At 42.9% G+C, this 22297-nt stretch overlaps 1 long non-coding RNA gene across 7 annotated transcripts in view; it reads left to right on the top strand.

Moving 5' to 3' along the window:
- LOC127443977 (uncharacterized) overlaps nt 1-19915 on the top strand; it is a 32865-nt gene extending 12950 nt beyond the window's left edge. For 2 of the 7 annotated variants that reach the window (XR_007897731.1, XR_007897733.1), the window contains 5 exons: nt 5901-5960; nt 12092-12786; nt 13422-13517; nt 13634-14241; nt 14424-19915. This is a non-coding gene — a long non-coding RNA (uncharacterized LOC127443977). Of the gene's footprint in view, nt 1-5900; nt 5961-12091; nt 12787-13421; nt 13518-13633; nt 14266-14423 lie in introns of all 7 variants that reach the window. The other 5 variants (XR_007897732.1, XR_007897734.1, XR_007897736.1 and 2 more) reach the window with 5 other exon arrangements.
- Nucleotides 19916-22297: the final 2382 nt, after the last annotated feature.

Genomic DNA, 22297 nt, shown 5'->3' with positions numbered 1-22297 from the left:
AGAGATAACCTTAACAGCTACAATATTAGTCGTTGTGATGAAGCATTGCAGGAACTAGTTGATTATGTCAACAACCCGGTCGGGAAGCCAATGTGCAAAATCCTGGACCTAGTGGGCCAAATGTTCCTCCTTCATCACCGCAGAACCCAACTGCAAACTGTCAAGCACAGCTGCAGAGCAGCTATCAAGCAGTGCAGAAGGAAAATTTCGGCCTGCACCAAGACGTTAGGTGCACCCAAGCTGAGAAAGTCCAGGCACAGGAAGATAATGCCCGGATGCAGGAGGAAAACGAAGCCCTGCACAGGCAGCTTCAAGCTGCCCAGCTAAAAGTAGAGTCAGATTAGGTAAGTGCAGCTGATACACACAGCACAACATCTGACATAGAAGAGGGCCCCCTTTTTAGCGCTACGCGTAGAAATGTGCCCCTGAGAGACCCAGGAACACACGCTAGGAGCCGAGCTGCCCCTAGTGGTACAGTCTCTGACTTCGTCCTCCAAGACACCATTCAAAATCCTCCAGCAGCCCGCTGGTTGGATGCAGGTGTCCCTCCTTATAGTTGCCCCCCCCAGTCAGTTTTCAGTCACGCCACCTTGCGTTTCAAACCGACTGATTCCACACCACGAAGGGATGACAATTATTTTCAAGCCCAGAGTGGTGTAAGCGGCTCAAAGATCCCATTAGCCAGGGAGCAGTACGCAACCCGGGGTCCACCCCCACGCGTCGACTGGAATCCTTCCCCACCACGAAGGGGAGGAAGTCGTCCTCATCGATATAGCGATCCGAGTGACTATGATGTTTCGGATGACTCGGACGACCCGTGGTCATACCGACACCAACGCTTGCGCATCCGACAACTTGAGTCCCTCGCAGGGAACATAGAACGCTTTGACCCAAATAATAGAGATTCAAACATTGACAATTATCTTAGGGAAATTGAGCACTGCCTGATTAACTTGCCTTACGCTTCGTCGCGTGAAAAACTCAAGCTTATATGGAAGACCACGGTGAGGAGTGTCCATGCGTTCATGGAAACGCTACCAACTGGTATACGAAACCGCTACTCAGCTCTGTGTAAAGCCCTATGCGAGGAGTATTCGCTGTAAATCGACGAAGCCTCCGCTACCATAGCTGCTTTCGCCATCACCCAGAAGAGGCATGAGCCTCCGCGTGAGTATTATAGATGCCTGAGAACCACGTACTTCCAAGGAAGTAACGCACCAGGTCTGGAGGAGGAACAAGCTTTCAAGTTTCTTTTACTTCACAACCTCCACGAATGCGTGCGATATGACGTCACGATGCACTGCAGAATGGGCAACCCCACCATGCAGGAAATCAGAAAGTACGCGCAACTGGCATGGGAGACATGCGTGCGCCCTGCCCGAGGGCACGAAGGCGACGCCAGAGCCGTGGGGATCCAAGCCTCATGTGCAGACCTAGCGATTGAAGGTAACAAAATGCCTCGCGTTAAGGTGAATGCTAGAACAGGACCCCAGAGGCGCCGATCACCCCGCCAGCAGGGTAGGCAACAGAACCAGGGGGGTGGTAACCAGACACACCCCCAGGGTCATGGCAGGCCTAAACAACAAAAAGTTCGCCGGCCGAAAGGAAATGCACGGTCCGAACAAAAACCCAAACAAGAAGGTAAGTGGGTAGGCAAGGTTTCAAATCCCCTCAGAGAACAAGATTTGAGAGAGGAAATGGAGGATATAAGGAGATGCTTGACTGAGTTAGTAACTAAGCTCGACGTGCTCCGTTGTTCACCAGGTCCGTCGACCTCCTCAAAGGAACACGGCACTGAAACCCCGTCAGTATGATTAGACGATGTACCCCCTCCCGTTAACGCCAAAGTTTACTTTGTAGGTAGAGAAAAGGGGAACAGTGTTCAAGTTGCTCCCCAAAACAGTCACACCTAACATGCCACACCCTCCTTTTCTGACCTTCTTGGGCGATCTGTACCGTAAGGGCAACACCTGACACATGGGTCATTCAGCTCCCACACACTACTCGACACCGGTTCTGAAATAGTCTAGTGGGTTCCAACACCTTCGCAGAGGTGGCTAGAGCAAAGCTCTCCCTTGGCAAACTGTTATAGACAGAGACCTGTAACGTAAGCATCACAAGCTACACGCAAGATAGGTCGTCTATCACAAAACGGGCCTGGATTGACACCTTTCAAGGGATGATGCTAATAGACCCTGTTTACATATGTCCCATTAATACGGAACCACTGTTGGCCAGGACCTACTGAACCAATTGGCTCCGCTCATTGACTGCCGTCGTGGACACGTGGGCTCAGGTTAACATACCGAGACCACTTGGTCCAGAAAACAGTTCGCCAGCTTCAGATGCACACGTCGCCATCGTAAAAAAATCCAGCAGAGACGACGACTCCAATAAGAACAATTACAGGGCCTGGGTAAAACCCTTCAGGGTACTATAGTCACTGTAAATTTGCAATCCGTTCTTATCAATAACACTTTGCACGCTTTAGGGACTTTGTCAGAGAAAACAACTTATGTGTGTATCGTTAGAGATCTAATGCAGGACCTTCTCAGGGAAATTAGTTCCTCAGTCAACAGTCTGAGTGGTGGAAGGATTCCAGCTTACCTGGTATCCCTAGACCTTTTCGAACAAATCCTTAGATCTGCTACTATCTCCATTGTGCAACCTTCACAGATACACATGGCATATAGTTTTGGCATTGAAATTCCAATCCATGTAAATCCTCAGAACCTCAAAATAGTATTTATCCTCAATCTACCATCATAGGCAGAATATATATAGATATATCTGTATTTAATGTTGGTTTTCAGAGAGTTAATGCACACATTCACCTCAAAACACCACCAACACTCGCCGACCATGATGAGGACACCTCGCTCTACCTTATCTCTAACCTAAACATGTGTACCAAGACAAAGAACATTCATTGGGTTTGTCAAAACGCAACCCCTTTGTTAGAGAGGTGACTAACTACCTCCCTGAACAAGTGTCATGGTAGCATGTCCATCAAAGATGAAGGAACAGAGACAAAGGTAGAGCGAGCAGGCAATCGCTGGCTCGTTAACACCAGCCACCGAAGTCATACGACTGCCATGATACAGCCACTAAACTAAGGCTATCAAACCAAACGGTGTTCTTAATGGTTCCCCAAAGAGCCACCATGCACATTGACGATATTGTCCTCCATCTTCTCAACGTCGACAAAAATGACGCAGAAATTGAGATCATGGACGCATTTAGAGGTCACAGCCTCACCGTTGATGACACCCTTCAACAGCAGCTTCAGGTTGAAGGGATGAAATTAGTGAAGTTCAGTCTCAAACAGACTGGCTTGACCACTATATTTCATAGTCACATAAGCAGATCGTCATTTTACCGAGAACACCCTATCAGTTTGGTTGCCCTCTGGCTCCTCCTTAGTGGTTGGATCATCATCGCAATTATTGCACACGCCATGTACAGGTACATTCAACACCTACAGGCCAGACTGGACTCACTTCTCATACAGCCGTGTTTTACACATCAGTCTGAGCCCATCCCACAGGTTAACCCCATCATTTCCAAGGATAAGCCTTTTAACCTTTAACCCTCCTTTCCTCTAACATTTTGTTCCTAGTAACCAATGTCAGGTTCTACTTTGATTTTGTGTTATGACCAAAGAACAACAAAGGATTGTGTTATGGTTAATGCTGTGCCTTCCAATAACTTGAAATGTTTATGTGTGATGAATGTAGTTTTAGAATTAGCTAGAAGTTCTATGCCCAGATGTGCCTCAATCTCTGTCCAGACGATAAAGCCTCTGTGAACTTTAATGAACTGTATGGACTGTGCAACCATTTCTCTTTCCTATCAGGAATACATGGATGGCGTAACCCACAGATTACTGTGAACCGACAAGAACTGTTCGGCCCTTCAGTTGCTCTAAAGATGCTGGACAACAACCAACTCTTCAGAACAAAGGGGGGAATGTTGGGCCTCATGTATTCAGATAGAAGACAAAGGCAGGCCTAATACAGTCGTAAAAAACTAACTCAAGCCCCCACCTTCTAAATCGTAAATCTTACTGATAAAAATCGCACCAAAATCAAACAAAGGGAGTCCAAAACAGACTGCAAATCCATGAAGCCTTGCTCACTAAAGGATCGAACTCTCAACTCCTATTGGATGAGGCACACAACAGAACGTCCCTCAAACATGACATCATCAGGAGTTGAAATACCTCTGAAATGCTTCCAGGATTTGCTTCCAGCGACTTTGTTTGCAGTGTGTGGACGCAGCTCTTCGCTGCTCTCCGGTGCAACCTCGTGGCACAAGGAAGTAACGTCCGACTTGAAACTGTGGCCATACAGTCTCCATCTCGCTGGACGAGTTGAGATTACTCTGTGTTCAACCGAACACTCTAACGGATCCGAAGGAGACCGCCGAGCAATTCGCATCTTCATCCGTTTGCCTACAGAAGTGAAGAGATTAAGGATTTCTCTTCCATCTTCAATCAAGTCGACATTTCTGAGTTCTCCGCCAGCCCGCCGAGAATCAACAGCCGTACCGCCTGCCGTCATCACCCGAGCCTCAAGGAACTGGGTCAGAGTTAACGGACGGAGGAACACACATTCTACCTGTGTCCTCATGCGATTCAAGTAAGAGGTTTACGTCTGGGCAGAGATAGAATATTATAGTGTGTTATTCTTGCGTTTCAAGGTTTTTGCTTGTACAGTTTACGGACCGCCATGTCCGCTCATTATTAATACTCAGGATATTAATTATCACAAATTTGTTTTGCTGTATTGTGGTCCAACCAAATTGGATTGTTGTGCAATTTCATCATCGCGGGTGAGACAGCAACTGAGTTCATCCATTAAAGAGTCAAATAACGCAGGACTTTTACGAGCCTTGCTCGTAAAACCGCGTCTCTGAGTGATAAACTGAGAGCTGCTTTCTCTCCCACTATCGCAAAATCGGCTTCAGGACTGTCACTTCTCTCTCTCTCTCGTACTAACCATACACCCACACACACACACCTTATGTGTTATAGGATTATTTTATTTCCATATATAATCATATCACTGTTTAGTTTGTAGTTGTAAGTCGGAAGTTTATTGACTGCATTGTATTAATTATTAATTGATATTACTGCATAAATAAACTTTGTTTATATTACAAAGAGAAGTGTTTTGGTTTGTTTTGCATACGCCTGTGTCGTGCTGGCGGGATGTCAGTGCTCGGATTCAAACCTTCATTCGTTGTTTTTTTTTCCTGAAAATCGATATTCTTCGGATGTCGATTTTCCTAAGAAAACAATCTAATATTGAGACTGTTTTACAATTTGGTTATTAGTCCCTGATTTCAGGGTGGTGCCCCGTCAATGTTAATCCTTATTAACATTCTATTGATTTTTGATAATTGATAATTATCTTTGATGATTGAATTTGAATGATCAATAAGCTAGTGTTAATTTTAATTAATGTTTCATCGATGTTAACAATTAACAGTTATCTTTGATAATTGTTGATTTAAAGGATTAAAAAAAGCTAACATTGATTCTCATCAATGTTCTATTGATTTTAATAATTAATAATTATCTTTGATAAAGCCCTACACAGGATACAAAGTCAATTTGTCTAAATCCGAAGCTTTGGCTTTGACAGCATACTGTCCAATAACGGCTTTCCAGCCAGGCGCCTTCCAGTGGCCCAAACAGGGCATTAAGTATTTGGGGATTTTATTCCGAGCAAATTTGTGTGATTTAGTTAGAGTTAATTTTGACCCTTTAATAAAAAGGTTTTCGAGCGATGTGGGCAGGTGGGCTTCATTACATTTATCAATGATTGGGAAGGTTAATGTTATTAAAATGAATTGTATTCCAAAATTTAACTACCTGCTACAATCTCTCCCTGTAGATGTCCCCCTCTCTTATTTCAAGCAATTTGATTGCATAGCGAAGTCCTTCCTTTGAAATGGTAAGCATCCCAGATTGCATTTCAATAAGTTACATGTGTGGGCTAGGCCTACCCAAAATGTTGTTTTATTACTATACATTCAGTCTCAGACATTAGGGTCATTGGTCTCTTCCACCTGAGAGAGTTCCTCCCTGGTTTGGTATTGAACAGGAAGTTCTTGCCCCTATTTCGCCATTGCAAAGCCTCTCTATTAAACTAACCGGAGAAGTTAAGTCACAACCCGTTATTTCGCATGTACACTCGGTATGGACAAAAGTGTCCAGAATGTTTAAATCGGACATTTATTTAAATGTTGCCTCGAGCATATGGCAGAACCCAAGATTGTGTATCGGTAAGTCCCCTTTCTGCTGGTCAGAGTGAATTGGGAGGGGGGTAACTACACTCGGTGATCTATATGAGAGTGGAGTGTTGAGATCATTTGAAAATCTGGTTCAACATTTTGGGCTTCGGGTCAACTGGGAAAAGAGCAAGCTCCTCCCGGTTTAGAGCATCTCTTTTCTCGGTTTGGAGTTGGACTCAGTCTCCTTGATGGCGCGCCTTACGAACGAGTGCGCCCAGTCGGTGCTGGCCTGTTTGAAGGTGTTCAAACAGAAAACAGCGGTTCCACTGAAACTTTTTCAGAGGCTCCTGGGGCATATGGCATCCTTGGCGGTGGCCACCCCGCTCGGGTTGATGCATATGAGGCCGCTTCAGCACTGGCTCCAGACTCGAGTCCCGAGATGGGCATGGCGCCACGGGACACATCGCGTGGTCATCACGCCGGTCTGTCACCATCTTTTCAACCCTTGGACTGACCTCTCATTTCTACGGGCAGGTGTTCCTCTAGAACTGGTCTCCAGGCGCGTCGTGGTCATGACAGACACCTCCAAAACGGGCTGGGGCGCTGTTTGCAACAGGCACGCAGCCGCCGGCCTCTGGACGGGTCCGCGACTGCATTGGCACATCAACTGCCTCGAGTTGTTGGCAATTCTGCTCGCCCTGTGGAGGTTTTGGCCGTTGATCCAGGGCAAGCACATGTTAGTTCAAACAGTCAACACGGCAACAGTAGCATATGTCAACCACCAAGGCGGTCTGCGCTCTCGTTGTATGTCACAACTCGCCCGCCGTCTCCTCCTCTGGAGTCAGCAGCACTTCAAGTCGCTGCAAGCCACTCACAACCCAGGCAACCTCAACACTACAGCGGACGCACTGTCACGACAGGTTACCCTCAGGGGAGAGTGGAGACTCCACCCTCAGGTGGTCCAGTTGATTTGGAGTCGATTCGACAGGCACAGGTGCACCCGTTCGCCTCCCAAGAATCCTCCGCACTGCCTGCTCTGGTACGCACTGACCGAGGCCCCCCTCGGCATAGATGCACTGGCACACAGCTGGCCCCCTGGCCTGCGCAAATATGCATTTCCCCCAGTGAGCCTGCTTGCATAGACCCTGTGCAAGGTCAGGGAGGACGAGGAGCAGGTCGTCCTGGTAGCACCCTACTGGCCCACCCGGACAAGGACCTTCTTTCTCAGGGACGGGGCACCCTCTGGCACCCATGACCAGACCTCTGGAATCTCCATGTCTGGCACCTGTGGTGGTAGACACAATCACTCAGGCTAGGGCCCCCTCTACGAGGTGCTTGTATGCCTTTAAGTGGCATCTGTTTGCTAAGTGGTGTTCTTCCTGACACGAAGACCCCCAGAGATGCGCAGTCGGATCAGTGCTTTCCTTCCTGCAGGAGAGATTGGAAGGGAGGCTGTCTCCTTCCACCTTGAAGGTGTATGTTGCCGCCATAGCAGCACACCACGACGCAGTCGACAGTAAGTCCTTAGGGAAGCACGATCTGATCATCAGGTTCCTAAGAGGCGCCAGGAGGCTGAATCCCCCCAGACCTCAGATCGTTTCCTCATGGGACCTTTCTGTAGTTCTTCAGGGTCTACAGAGAGCCCCCTTTTGAGCCTTTGCAGTCAGCCGAGCTTAAGGCACTCTCCTTGAAGACTGCCCTCCTGACTGCGCTCACTTCCATCAAGAGGGTAGGTGACCTGCAAACATTCTCTGTCAGCGAAACGTGCCTGGATTTCAGTCTGGGTTACTATCACGTGATCCTGAGACCCCGACCGGGCTATGTGCCCAAGGTTCCCACCAACCCTTTTAGGGACTAGGTGGTGAACCTGCAAGCGCTGCCTCAGGAGGAGGCAGACCCAGCCCTGTCGTTGCTGTATCTGGAGCGCGCTTTACGCATCTATTTGGATCGCACGCAGAGCTTTAGAATCTCTGAGCAGCTCTTTGTCTGCTTTGGTCCACAGCGGAAAGGAAGCGCTGTCTCCAAGCAGAGGATCGCCCACTGGCTCATTGATGCCATAACTATGGCATATCTCACCCAGGACATGCTGCCCCTGGTAGGGCTATGAGCCCATTCTACCAGGGGTGTAGCGGCTTCCTGGGCCCTGGCCAGGGGTGCCTCTCTAACAGACATTTGCAGAGCAGTGGGCTGGGCAACGCCCAACACCTTTGCAAGGTTCTACAACCTCCGGGTGGAACCGGTTTCATCCCAGGTAGTGGCATGCAACACAAGCGGATAAGCCCGGGATAGCCGGCCGGGTGTATCGCTTGCACATAGCGCCTTCCACCTCCTTTTAAGCTGAAGACGTGCGCCATTAATTCCCAGTTGTGTTCACAAGTTTGTTCCCTGATTGACTTCCTCCGAGCCCTGTGGCAGTCGAGTTTTCGGAGAGATTCGCTGCCGGCCCAGTACACGTACTAACTAAGAGTCCTGTTCTTGGGTGGGTGCTCCGCATGTGGCGGTTCCCTGTAAGGCTAACCCCATGCGATATATATCTTCCGCTAATTCGTTTCCCTGTTGGCAAACTGTGTCTTCCTTGGGCAGAGCCCCTCTGCCCCAGTCTCCATGTTTGTAGTAACTCCTTCTCCATTGGGCAGGATCTACCTTGAAGACTCTCCACATGGTTGGAAAGACCATGTGACGTATCCTTCCACTTAAATATCCCCCCCCCCCTTTGGGCGAGGTGTGGTCTCCGCTGTGTCTTCCCCTTGGGAGGGACACCCCCTGACTAGACCTGGCGGCCCAGTCGGATAATCCCCCTTCTTTTTTAGGGAGTGGAAAAAAGAGAACGGGAAAAGAGGCCATGACTGGGTCTATCTCTTGGGTAGTTGACTTGTCCCCAAAAAGGGCCGTTCGACACTCATAACTATGTTGGGGGAGGTTACGTGTCGACCTGGTGTGCTGGCTATGAGGCACACAGTAGTCTGCCCACCACACACCGCCAGTTCACATAACACAGTTCAGCCAATTGTGGCGTTTCGTATAGGGACCCCTAGTGTCACTACATCGACACACCGTCGAGTGAGTGACAGATAGGGAACGTCATGGTTACTTGTGTAACCTCCGTTCCCTGATGGAGGGAACGAGACATTGTGTCCCTCCTGCCACAACGCTGAACTACCCGCTGAAATGGCCGGACCTTATATCGGCTCCTCAGCATAAAATCTGAATGAGTGGTTGCATACCAGCTCCTTTTATACCCGTATGTCTGGGGGAGTGGCATGCAAATACCATCTCTAATTGAAATATTTCAATTAGAGAGCTCTACAACAGATTTTATACTAGTAAGAAATCCAGTTACAGAGCTCTATAATTTATTTTTAACTAGTAAGAATTCCAATAACAGAACTCTCTATTTGCATTTTTCCTAGTAAGAATGCAATTGCAGAGCTCTTCAGTTGAATTTCATAGCTCTGCAATTGCATTTTTACTAGTAAAAACTCCAGTTATAAAGATCTATAATTGATTTTTTACAAGTTAGAATTATAATAACAGAGCTCTCTAATTACATTTTTACTAGTAAGAAGGCAATTGTAGAGCTCTAAAATTGATTTATAGAGCTCTGCAATTGTATTTTTTATGGTAAAAATTCCAATTAAAGAGCTCTGCAATTCGATTCTTACTAGTAAAAAAATAATCACATCGCTCTCTCATTGAATTTTCACTATTCAGAATTCCAATTACAGAGCACTTACAAGTAAAAATGCAATTATAAATCTTATAATTATATTAGATTATTATATTATATTATATTAATTATTATAATTGGAATTCTTACTAGTTAAAATGCAATAGCAGAGCTCTGCAAATACACTATATTGCCAAAAGTATTCGCTCATCTGCCTTTAGACGCATATGAACTTAAGTGACATCCCATTCTTAATCCATAGGGTTTAATATGACGTCCGCCCACCCTTTGCAGCTATAACAGCTTCAACTCTTCTGGGAAGGCTTTCCACAAGGTTTAGGAGTGTGTTTATGGGAATTTTTGACCATTCTTCCAGAAGCGCATTTGTGAGGTCAGACACTGATGTTGGACGAGAAGGCCTGGCTCGCAGTCTTTGTTCTAATTCATCCCAAAGGTGCTCTATCGGGTTGAGGTCAGGACTCTGTGCAGGCCAGTCAAGTTCTTCCACACCAAACTCGCTCATCCATGTCTTTATGGACCTTGCTTTGTGCACTGGTGCGCAGTCATGTTGGAACAGGAAGGGGCCATCCCCAAACTGTTTCCACAAAGTTGGGAGCATGGAATTGTCCAAAATCTCTTGGTATGCTGAAGCACTCAGAGTTCCTTTCACTGGAACTAAGGGGCCAAGCCCAGCTCCTGAAAAACAACCCCACACCATAATCCCCCTCCACCAAACTTCACAGTTGGCACAATGCAGTCAGACAAGTACCGTTCTCCTGGCAACCGCCAAACCCAGACTCGTCCATCAGATTGCCAGATGGAGAAGCGTGATTCGTCACTCCAGAGAACACGTCTCCACTGCTCTAGAGTCCAGTGGCGGCGTGCTTTACACCACTGCATCCGACGCTTTGCATTGCACTTGGTGATGTATGGCTTGGATGCAGCTGCTCAGCCATGGAAACCCATTCCATGAAGCTCTCTACACACTCTTCTTGAGCTAATCTGAAGGCCACATGAACTTTGGAGGTCTGTAGCGATTGACTCTGCAGAAATTTGGCCACCTCTGCGCACTATGCGCCTCAGCATCCGCTGACCCCGCTCTGTCATTTTACGTGGCCTACCACTTCGTGGATGAGTTGCTGTCATTCCCAATCGCTTCCACTTTGTTATAATACCACTGACAGTTGACTGTGGAATATTTAGTAGCGAGGATATTTCACGACAGGACTTGTTGCACAGGTGGCATCCTATCACAGTACCACGCTGGAATTCACTGAGCTCCTGAGAGCGGCCCATTCTTTCACAAATGTTTGTAGAAGCAGTCTGCATGCCTAGGTGCTTCATTTTATACACCTGTGGCCATGGAAGTGATTGGAACACCTGAATTCATTTATTTGGATGGGTGAGCGAATACTTTTGGCAATATAGTGTATATACTAGTAAGAATGTCATTAGAGAGCTATAAAATTACTTTCTTACTAGTAAGAATTCCAAATACAGAGCTCTGCAATTTAATTTTTACTAATAAGAATGTAACTGCAGATCTCTGTGATTAAATTACAGAGCTCTGCAATTGAATTACATAACTCTGAGATTAAATTCTTACTTGTAAGAATAGTAATTAAAGCACTCTATAATTCAATTCTTACTAGTACAAATTCCACACACAGAGCTCTGCAATTGCATTCTTACTATTACGAATGTATTTGCAGAGCTCTGTGATTAAATTACAGATTTCTGCAATTAAACATATCATTAATGTGATTTTTTTATTTATTTTTTTTATTCTAGAGCTCTGTAATTGGAATTCATATTAGTAAAAATGTAATTGTATAGCTCTCTAATTGTAATTCTTACTAGTAAGAATGTAATTGTAGAGCTCTCTAATTGGAATACTAATAAAAATGTATGCTCATCCTCAGCTAACTGGGATTTGTAAAGGAAAGTTTGCGCAGGTTCAGGCGTACTGACTTTTGTGCATATGCACACTTTTAGTATGAAATTTACGCAAAGTTTATACATGAGCCACCTGGTCATTACCAATACTTACGTAAATGAATAGTTATGCTTGGCCAGCTACATCTGTGCTCTACTCTGTTTTGCATAGTATGGGCTCTCTTACCTTTCCTAGCTAAAACTCTTGAGAGGGTTGTTTTCAACCAGTTGTGTGCTTTTATTTCACAGAACAATCTACTCAACAGACTTCAGTCTGGCTTTAAAAAAGGACACTCAGCAGAGACTGCCCTCTTGTCAGTAATGGAAAACCTGTGACTGGCTAGAGTAAACTTTAAATCATCTGTCCCTATCCTCCTTGACTTGTCTGCTGCTTTTGATAAAGTGAACCACCAGATTTTCCTGTCCACTCTCTCTGTCCTGGGCATCACAGGAACTGTGCTTAGACAGTTTGAGTCATACCTCACAGGCAGGTCCTTCAAGGCCACCTGGAGAGGTAAGGTTTTTAAGTCACACCAGCTGACCACTGGTATTCCTCGGGGATCAGTGCTTGGACCTCTCCTTTTCTCGATCTACACTACATCACTCGGACATATCATTAAGGCACATATTTTCTCCTACCAATACTGCACAAATGATACGCAGCTCCACCTGTCGTTCCAGCCTGACGACTCCACCGTCTCAGCTTGTATCTCTGCCTGCCTCTCTGAGATCTCGGCCTGGATGATGGAATGTCACCTTCAGCTCAACCTTGCCAAGACAGAACTCCTCGTGATCCCAGCCAACCTGTCTGTTGATCAGAGCCTCTCTATTCATCTTGGTTCAACTACACTAATGCCAACCAGAATAGCCCAGAACCTGGGAGTGATGGTGGAGGACCAGCTTAAATTCACTGCCAATATCTCATCAACCGCCCGGTCTTGCAGGTTTGCACTTTATAACATCAGGAAAATAAGATATACTATTAATTAATTGTAGAACTATTAAACTATTAGTTTGCACAGGTTCAGGCGTACGTATGGTTTTACAAATATTAAAACTTTTGTGCGTACGCAAAATCTAACTTTTGTGCATACGCACACTTTTAGCATTAAATTTACGCAAAGTTTATACATGAGCCCCCTGGTCTTTCATAATCCTTACATAAGTGAGTAGTTGTGCTTGGCCAGCTACATCTGTGCTCTCCTCTAGCTGTTTTGCATAGTATGGGCTCTGCCTAACAAAGTCTAGTAATTGTTCTTTAGCATCATTGGCAGGATTAGATATTCTACGACTGACGGTGTTGTTTGAACATGGAACTGAACCTAACTGCACTACAGAGCTTTCACTGAACATGATTCAGCACGTCTTTTGAAGCAGGCACAACCTGTGTCTCGCTAATGGTGTGAGGTTTTCCAAGTTTAGCAGTGCATTGCGATACTGCGTATGAAGCTTCAAGGCATTTACTTGGGACAGTTGTGTGACTGTTAATGGTAGCCCTTTTCTGTTTTCATTAAAAAAGGAAAGGGATCTATATTTTAAGGCTGGATGTTTGGTTTGCAAATGCCGCTTTATTTTACAGGGTTTTAATGCTATCATTGGTCAGCACATTACCACAAATAACACACTGCAGACGTGGTTCAGCAGATGTTCCAGCTACTGTAAATACAAATGAAAGGTAACTCTCATGATATTATTTTTGTCATTTTTGTTTTTTATTTGAAGATGCAGATGGGGTGTCGCTACCAACACTCCACTATTCATAAGTGACAAATGCATACATGTTGTACATAGATTCCTATCGCTGATGTCTGTGGAGGAAAGCTGCGGCTCGAGATTACATAGCCTGCTTTAACGGTCCCCGTGCTGACAGCATTCATGGCAACCAAAAAATAAGTGTTATTTTTCAAATTACAGCATTCACGGACATCTGGATCCTTATAATAATTTTGTAAATATTAATTCATAATTCCAAAACACATTTTATGATATGTTGCTTAAGTATTTATGGTCACTTTTTCATGATTAAAAAAATATATTAAAAAATAATTATAAATACTGTATGTGTGTTTACACCCCTTTCAAAATTTCAGGCCCCCCAGTTTGAGAACCACTGGTCTAGCCATATAGTGTAATTTTAAATAAAGCCAAAGGGGTCCTACATACCTTGTTATAGCTCAGTCTAAGTGTGGTTTGATTTCACTTAAAATGTTTTTTGGAGGTATTGTGATATGTAAATTACCAATTTTGCTGGAAGTTACAATTCTTTGCCCCTTTCCTTTTGCATTCCCTCTCTTCGTCCTTCATTCCTGTCCCTCAGCTCTCTCTCTTCTCAGGAAAACCATTCATTGATCTTTACCAGAGAATGGAATAGACGGACTGACAGAGGAAAAGAAGAAAAGGTGGTAGCTTGTCCATTTTTGTTGGTAATCTAAATTCAGAGTTTTTTTGTTGTCAATCTAAATTCAGAATTTTCTGGGACTTTGTGCCTGCATTCATGAGAGTGTGAAAACATGAGTTTGTGTGTACAGTATATGCCTGGGGTAGCGACCTTTCACACGTTGTCTCTGATTGGCTGTGGCAGGTTTTTTCCAGGGTCTGTATGAGGTGTCTGTGGAGGTGACTGCTCATCTCTGTGATTGGCTGATCCCGTGCAACAGCTGTTCCAATAAATAAAACTCAAACTCCAAGTCGGCATGAAAACGCCTCCAGAGCATGTGTTTGTCCGACACCACTGCAGCCAGCGGGGAAATGCAGGGTGGGAGTGCGCACACACACACACACACACACACACACACACACACAAAGAGAGAGTTATCATTGTATTCAGGATGTGACTTTTGTTACAAAAGACATAGAACAAGAGGTTACACTGTCTTATATAAATTAAAAAAGGGAAACAGAATCACAATAAAGAAGAGTGAAAGAGACAATGAATGTGAAAGAAAGAGAGAGAGTAAGAAAAAAGTTTACGAGAACCATATGAAAGTATTAAACACAGTGACTAAACCTCTATAAACGATAACCAGTAATCATCATCTTGCAGGCTCTCTCTCTCGCCCACTCTCTTCTCTCAATTAATTTTATTCCCTGCTGGATTCGCCTATATTAGCATGCATGTATCATGATTAATAGATATAGTTTAGAGGTGTTTTATGGGTAATTACTGTTTGCTTGAATCAGTCATATCCACACACATATACACAGATTAGATTTAAAGCTAAACATGATTTAGCAAATTTATGAGTCATTTTTACTAGTGAGGTCCACTCTCACAAGTCAGTGGTGTAGAATTTTCACTATATCAGTGAGGTCATTTTTGACAAAGGACTAGTGAGGTCCAGGTTGAGGGCCACAGTTTGGTTCCAGAAGTAAAAATCCCATTAATTTTCTCTTTAGCGAATAACCTATAATCCTTTAAAGACAGACCTACCGTGAGCTCCGATGTTGTTAATCGATGGTACAAGATCTGTTGAAGCCATCAGTATGCATAATTTAATCTTCATTTTTAAAAAGTCATTTTTAATAGAGGAATTTCTGGTTAAGTACTACACCTGTAAATCCTAAAGGGAAAGATCCACCAATCAGTTGTGGCGAACAAAGTGCACTAACAGAAGTATGCAGTGACCACCTCCATGACGCACTGTAAATTATGCAATCGAGTCACCCTACACTCCCAAATGACTTATATATTGGATTTTATCTGAATATTTTGCAATAAATTTAATACATATTGTTTATATACTTATAATCAACAACATTAAATCAACAGTTTTATAATTTCCAATCATTTTTACGTCATTCGCAAAGCTCCATGGGATTGTAGTTTATTATTCCCTCATTAAACATGTTAAGTATACAGCTTTATACCTTTGCCTTTTTGTCTGATTTTCAAATACTTTTTTTGTTTAAAATCAAAGTTTGTGTCATTGTGATTCACCTCAGAGCTGGTTGGTTTGGTTCATGGCTTAGAACTGTTTTATGAAGGATTTTATGAAATACCTATGGAAAAATGGGAAAAATACTTCCGGAACCAAAAATGGATGAGCCAAGGTGTTTTAAACGTTTTGTAACTATGCCTTTGCTAGGGTGTTCTGGGTGGTTGGTTGCTATGGTGTTGCTTACTGGTCCAAGTCAAAAAAGCCCACCGCTGAATCTCTTTAATATTTTAGTCCCTGTATATGCCTCGAGTCACTCCCTTAATGTAAGTCTTTGGGATTTTTGCCCATTTTATTGCCCGCCTGTCAAAAATTTTAAATCCGGTGGCTCAGGAAAGTAATATCACACCTCTCCTCAACAACCACCCAATTTGAGTATCATTCATGTCCGTTCCACAAAAAACGCTTGATGAATTGCAGGCTTTATGGTCAGTGTTGGAATAAAAAAAAAAAAGGAAAAAAAAGAAAACATAAATCTGAGCAATAATAATAGTTAAGACTGCCAGTTCCAAACACGACCAGTAAGAGTGATAGAAAGCCAGTAAGAGAGAAAAGCGAGTATAAATGAGCAGAATACATGAGCATTGTGACCGACCCTAAACTAAAAAAGGTCTTGATGATGTACAGACTCAGTGAACATAGCCTCGCCATATAAAAAGGCAGACACATACAGACCTGGCTACCAGAAGAAGACTCCCACTGCACACAAAATGAAGTGAAAACAGAACTGCACTTTTTAACAACATGCCCCAATTATGCACAAATTAGGGAAACATTTTTTCCCCAATTCACAACTCACTAAAAAGACTTTACTCAGATACAACACAAGGACAAACTTTCATACCTATGTGGAGAAACCCCAGCAAGTTCAAACCTAGCTGTGAGGTATGTCAAGTCCTGCCACAACAAAAGGACAACCAGTGGAACAGAACCAAGACCGGACAATAACTGAAACACTGTGCAACATGCATAAAATGGTGCACATAACATAACAAACAGCTTTTATTTATTTTTTTACCATGTCAATAAAGCTATTTGAATGTTGAATCTTGAAAGAGAGAGAGAGAGAAGGGGGAGATGCTGGTAAGGTCACTGGGTCCAGTATTTGTATTGTGATGGTAATTAAGGGATGTGATCATCTTGCACGGCTGTATAGTCTCTGTTTAGGGACAGATAGCATTCTAATTTACTTTGTTGAGCTGTTGCTTCTGTCCAATGTTTTAGATGTTTTTCTTTTTGTGTTTTAATAATTTGATTTGGTCTAGCTGGGGTTTTGTAATGGGGTTCAGCTGGACATGTTTTGGATTGTAAAGTCAGCTCTAAGAACAAATCAGCTCTAAGAGGGGTCTTCGCCCGCCCTCTCTCTCTCTCTCTCTCTCTCTCTCTCTCTCTCTCTCTCTCTCTCTCTCTCGCTCAATTGCACATGCATACACACAATCACACACCACAGGCACATTCATACATATACAAAACAAATAATCAGTCCATACAGACAGATACTCACAAACATGAACATAAATCTCTCTCATTCTTTCTTTTAATGTGCACAAACTAGGAACACACACAGATTAGGATGGTGTTCACAGCCCAGTGATAGAAGGATATTTGTTGAAAGAAGAGAAGGTTAGGCCACCCAGAAGAACAAAAGAGCAAAGTGAAATACTGTATAGAAAGAAGGATGAGAACGGAAAGGAGAGGATTTGAAACAGCTCTTGAGTCAAAGCAATGCTGCTTCACTGGCACACATTCTGCCTCACATACACAAACATTCTGAGTACGTTTGGGCAGTTATAATTGAACTACCATGGGTTTTTGCATTGTCGAGCTACTGTCTTCATTTCTCTGTCCAAGTATACATGACACTATCTGCAATCGAACAGGTGTAAAGAGGACATCAGAGGAAGTGACATAGATGCTTTTTGGTTGACCTTTTGCGTCAAGGTAGAGCGCCGATGAGTCATTTTTATTTTATGATGGAATTTGTGAAAATAGTCCACGTAAGATATATATATATATATATATTTTTTTTTTTAAAAGAAAGGCATTTAATACTACCACTGCAAATGGGAAGGGAGGGAGAAGGGAGAATAATCATAATAGCCACGCTGTAAGATCGCTTCAAACTGAATTTCCAGTAAAAATGACTTAAAACGTGAGTTCTGAATAAACAATATTTTTGAGCCCCACACATTGTTCAGCCTTCCAAATTTCTCACAGTGGATGGTAAATTCTGTGACGGGAATAGGGCATAGGGATGATCACTTCTGAAATAAATGCACCATGTGTTGTTGTTTCACTTCTTCTTCTCTCCTTTGTGTTGTGTTCGAATTCCAGGTTAAATACACTTTGTGCGACACCTCTGTTTCTTGGAGCAAGCGCATAACAACAAGGCCTATTGCGGTCCGATTAACATACTGGACAGATCCGATCTACAGTTGCATTATCTAGGTCTGTTAGTTCAATTTCGCAAAAACCGGACTGGAATGATTTCAGTCGGACTAACGTGTTTACATAACATTTTAAAAAGACAAATTATTACTTTAATCCAATTGAAAATGTATTGTAATTTTCTTTCTTTCTCTCTCTCTTACACACACACACACACACACACACACACACACACACACACACACACACACACACACTTGATTGGATATGTGGCATGTGACCAGGTCACTCCTGGCTATTTCAGTATTTCAGTGCAGATCCCTGATTTCTCCTTCATGTGTCCTCCCCTTCCATGTGTATGTGTGTGTGTGTGTGTGTGGTCAGGTTTGGGTGGTTTGCGAGGAAATGTTTTCTGGTTACAAACTGGTAATTACAAGGGTTATATGCTATAAATGTGGTTTATGAGGGCATTTCTAGTGTCCCCATAATTCAAATCGCTTAAAAAAACATACTAAATTATGTTTTTGTTTTTTTAAATGTAAAAATGCAGAAGGGTTTTTTGTGAGGGTTAGGTTTAGGGGTAGGGTTAGGGGACAGAATCTATAGTTCGTACAGTATAAAAATCATTATGTCTATGGAGAGTCCTCATAATGATAGCTGCACCAACGTGTGTGTGTGTGCTATGATTTGGCAGTAGTTCTGGACTACAACTTTGAATGCTTTTGCTAATATTTAAGAGTAATGCCTCTAGGTTGGTACACAAAATTTGCCAGGGATGTGGGGTAAAACAACAAGCTATGTCAGTCTCAGTTACTGTAAATACGAATGGATGGCACATGAGTACACTTAAATTAAACATACATGCTTTTGTCATGCTTGTACAGGAGAGCTGATTATGAGAGATAAAGTTTCCCTGCTCTGTGTTCCACAAAGTACCATTACATCTTTCTTTCTGTTTCTTTGTCCATGTATTCATAAATCCAACGTTTAACTGAAGATGTTTCAACAGCGCCCTCTGTTGATTTTAACTAGTCCTGTTAAAAAAGGTCCAATAATCTTTCACTCAGCCCTAGTCTGAAGAAACAACAGACAATCAGAAAAACAATGCGACCGACATACCTTCGTAACTGCAAGACAGCATAACATTCTCAAGTGCAAATGAAAGTTCCCGCTTGTCAAAACTTTGCTGTTGTTTTAATGCATTTAATTAGATACTGGCGTCAGCTCTCATGGGAGACCAGAGCGCATGCGTAATTAGCTCTAATTAAACACATATCAATGCTACTCTTACCCCTCTCGGAGTAAAGTAATGAGAGAAGCGTACCTTAGAGAAATAGTATTGCTGTTTTAGGCATTCTTAGATCCCTCTGGGCCAACAGGAGAACTGACCTACAGTTCCTGTCTCCTCTCTGATCAATGGTATTGATCAGGTTTATGCTAATAGGTAAGGAATGAATAATAGGGGAGACTGCTTGAATCTGCCATGCCAGCAACTATACAAAATAGAGCTCAATAATACACAATTTACATAACCACAGAACTTTGCTAATAGCAGTGAAGAACAATAGAAGAACTAAGTTTAAACTTTACATTACAGGAAATATGTGAACTTCAGAACATTCCACAGACAAAATTCAGAAACTCATAGAAAGCATAGCTGGATGTTTCTTCAACTTCATGTAAAGTTTTGTTATAACATTTTGTACACTCTCAGTAGTGTATTTAATGTGTCTACTGACCTAGACACATTGGGGGGTTGCAGTGTGAAGCATTTACATGTTTCCATTGATCATGGTATAAATATTATTATTAAATATTATACAGTACATGCATCACTGGAGATTTGTCATTTTTGTATTTTTTCTTTTCTTTTCTTTTCTGAAAGTCATGAAAATTCCCACCACAGAGGGAATCTCAAATTCTGTGGTGTGTTTAATAGAATTCCGGGGTGGAAATGATGGTGATGATTGAAATAACATTTTTAAAATAAATAATTATTATTTTTGAAATAAAATGGCAGATTTCTTCTGTCATGCTAAAGCTAATTTCATAGCTAACATTTTATGTATCCTGAATACACACACACACACACACACACTTGAATAATATTATGCACACTTTTTACGTATTTTGGCAAAATCACAACTTGATTGGAAATGATGCACTTTGAAAATATACTGGTCACAGGTGATATTTCTGTTCAGTTATATCAGTAACCTTATTAAAGCTCTTTTGTTTTACAAGGAGCATGGGCACCTCATGTTAGCATCACATGACCATCTTAGTATCACATGACCATCTCAATACTACTAACATAATCTCAGTAACTGCCATGTTATTAGACACTTTCACTCATGGATTAAATTAATCCTGGTTTACTGTGCATAGTGAATATCTACAATGGCACTGGAAACTGAAATTGACTGTGTTTGAATGATGCAGCATCCAGGCCACGAGGTATCAGTCCCTGCGTCCAAATATCCATACTTCCCTACTATATAGTATGCCAAAAACAGTATGCCAGTGGAGTAGTATGTCCGAATCCATACAGTTCATTAGACAGTTAGCGAGAAATGCCCGGATGACCTACTACTTCCGGCGGGAATCCGAAGTATGGATCGGCTGAACACTTTCCTATCCCACAATGCTTCGGGAGCTGAGGAGATGTCACATTCAAACACTGGATTTAAAACAAATGGCGGAAAATTGCAGTGCAGAAGGCTGTTTTCAGCAGTAAGTGCTGTATACACAAAGAACGTTGCTCATTGTGCTTAAATGGCGCTTGTTTAACCGAACTTGAGTGGGTAATTTTCACAGTTGTTATTGTCACGTCATATATTCTGGTCACGGGACCATGCATACGTTCCCGGATGTTAGTATGTCTGAATTCTATTCATACTGCCTCTCGCATACCTAAAGAGCGTACTGTTTTACCAGCGCAGAAGTGCGTTTCTCATCAAATACAGTACATACTGTGACAATAAGCAGTTTCAGATGCAGGGAGTGTCACTTCGACATACTTCAAAAAATTACTGAGTGCACCCTTAAAGCAGGAATTGGCTGGTTAGCAGGTCCCTGTTGGCCCCTGCTGGTAGATGCTGGAACTACACCACCCGATGGCAAAAAGCATGTTTCTCCATAGACAGCCATTCAAAAGTAGTCGTGTTTTATGACGAAATAAAAAAAAAAATCCAAGAAACATTTAAATTTAAATTATTTCATTACATTATTGCACATCGTCATCCGGTGACGGATTATTTTTGAATGGCTCTTAAAAGTGTGAAATTGATTTATATTTTTCCCTATCTATTCCCACTGATGAGTGATCAGTCACGTGACACCCGATCCCGGAACTGAGCGCCCATGAGCAAAGATGGCAGCCTCCATTTCGCTAGTTTTCTGCGCTAGCTGAGCACAGTCTTTTGCTGTGTCCGAAACCGCGTATTGTAAATGAGTGTACTGTATTTGATGAAGGACGCACTTATCTGCCGGCAAAACAGCACGTTCTTTTAGGTATGCATGCGAGTAGTATGAATACATTTCGTTCATACTTCATCCAGGTATGTGGGCATTGTCTCGTGACCCAAATATATGATGTAAGAACAACAACCATGAAAACTATCCGCTCAGGATTTGTTAAACAAGCACCATTCAAGCACAAGGAACAATTATCATGGTATATATAGCACTTACAGTTGAGAAGAGCCATCCGACACGTGATTCACCGCCATTCATTTAAATCCAGCATTTTGAACTTGATGTCGCCTCAGCTCCTGAGGGATTATGGGATCGTAAAGTGTCCAGTTAATAAGCACTTCAGAATCTCGCAGGAAATAGTAGGTCATCCGGGTAATTCCCGCTTACTGCTTCATGAATACTGTGGATTCGGACATACTACTTCATTGGCATACTGTTTTTGGCATACTATATAGTAGGGAAGTATGGATATTCGGACGCAGCAATAGAGATGAATGGGGATGCTAACGAATAGCTCTCTCCAGGAATTTAATAGCTCCATGCTTTAAAGAGCACAGAAAAACCAGCTAGAACCCTAGAACTAACATTAATCAAAAAGAGGGTTCTTTGATGAATTTAAGGTGCCTTTCAAACAACCTTTAAAAAAAGAATGATC

Source organism: Myxocyprinus asiaticus, chromosome 7 (genome assembly GCF_019703515.2).
Source record: "Myxocyprinus asiaticus isolate MX2 ecotype Aquarium Trade chromosome 7, UBuf_Myxa_2, whole genome shotgun sequence".
NCBI classification, from domain to species: domain Eukaryota; kingdom Metazoa; phylum Chordata; class Actinopteri; order Cypriniformes; family Catostomidae; genus Myxocyprinus; species Myxocyprinus asiaticus.
Note: the sequence above shows the minus strand (reverse complement) of the source record. Positions and strands in the feature narration are given on the sequence as shown.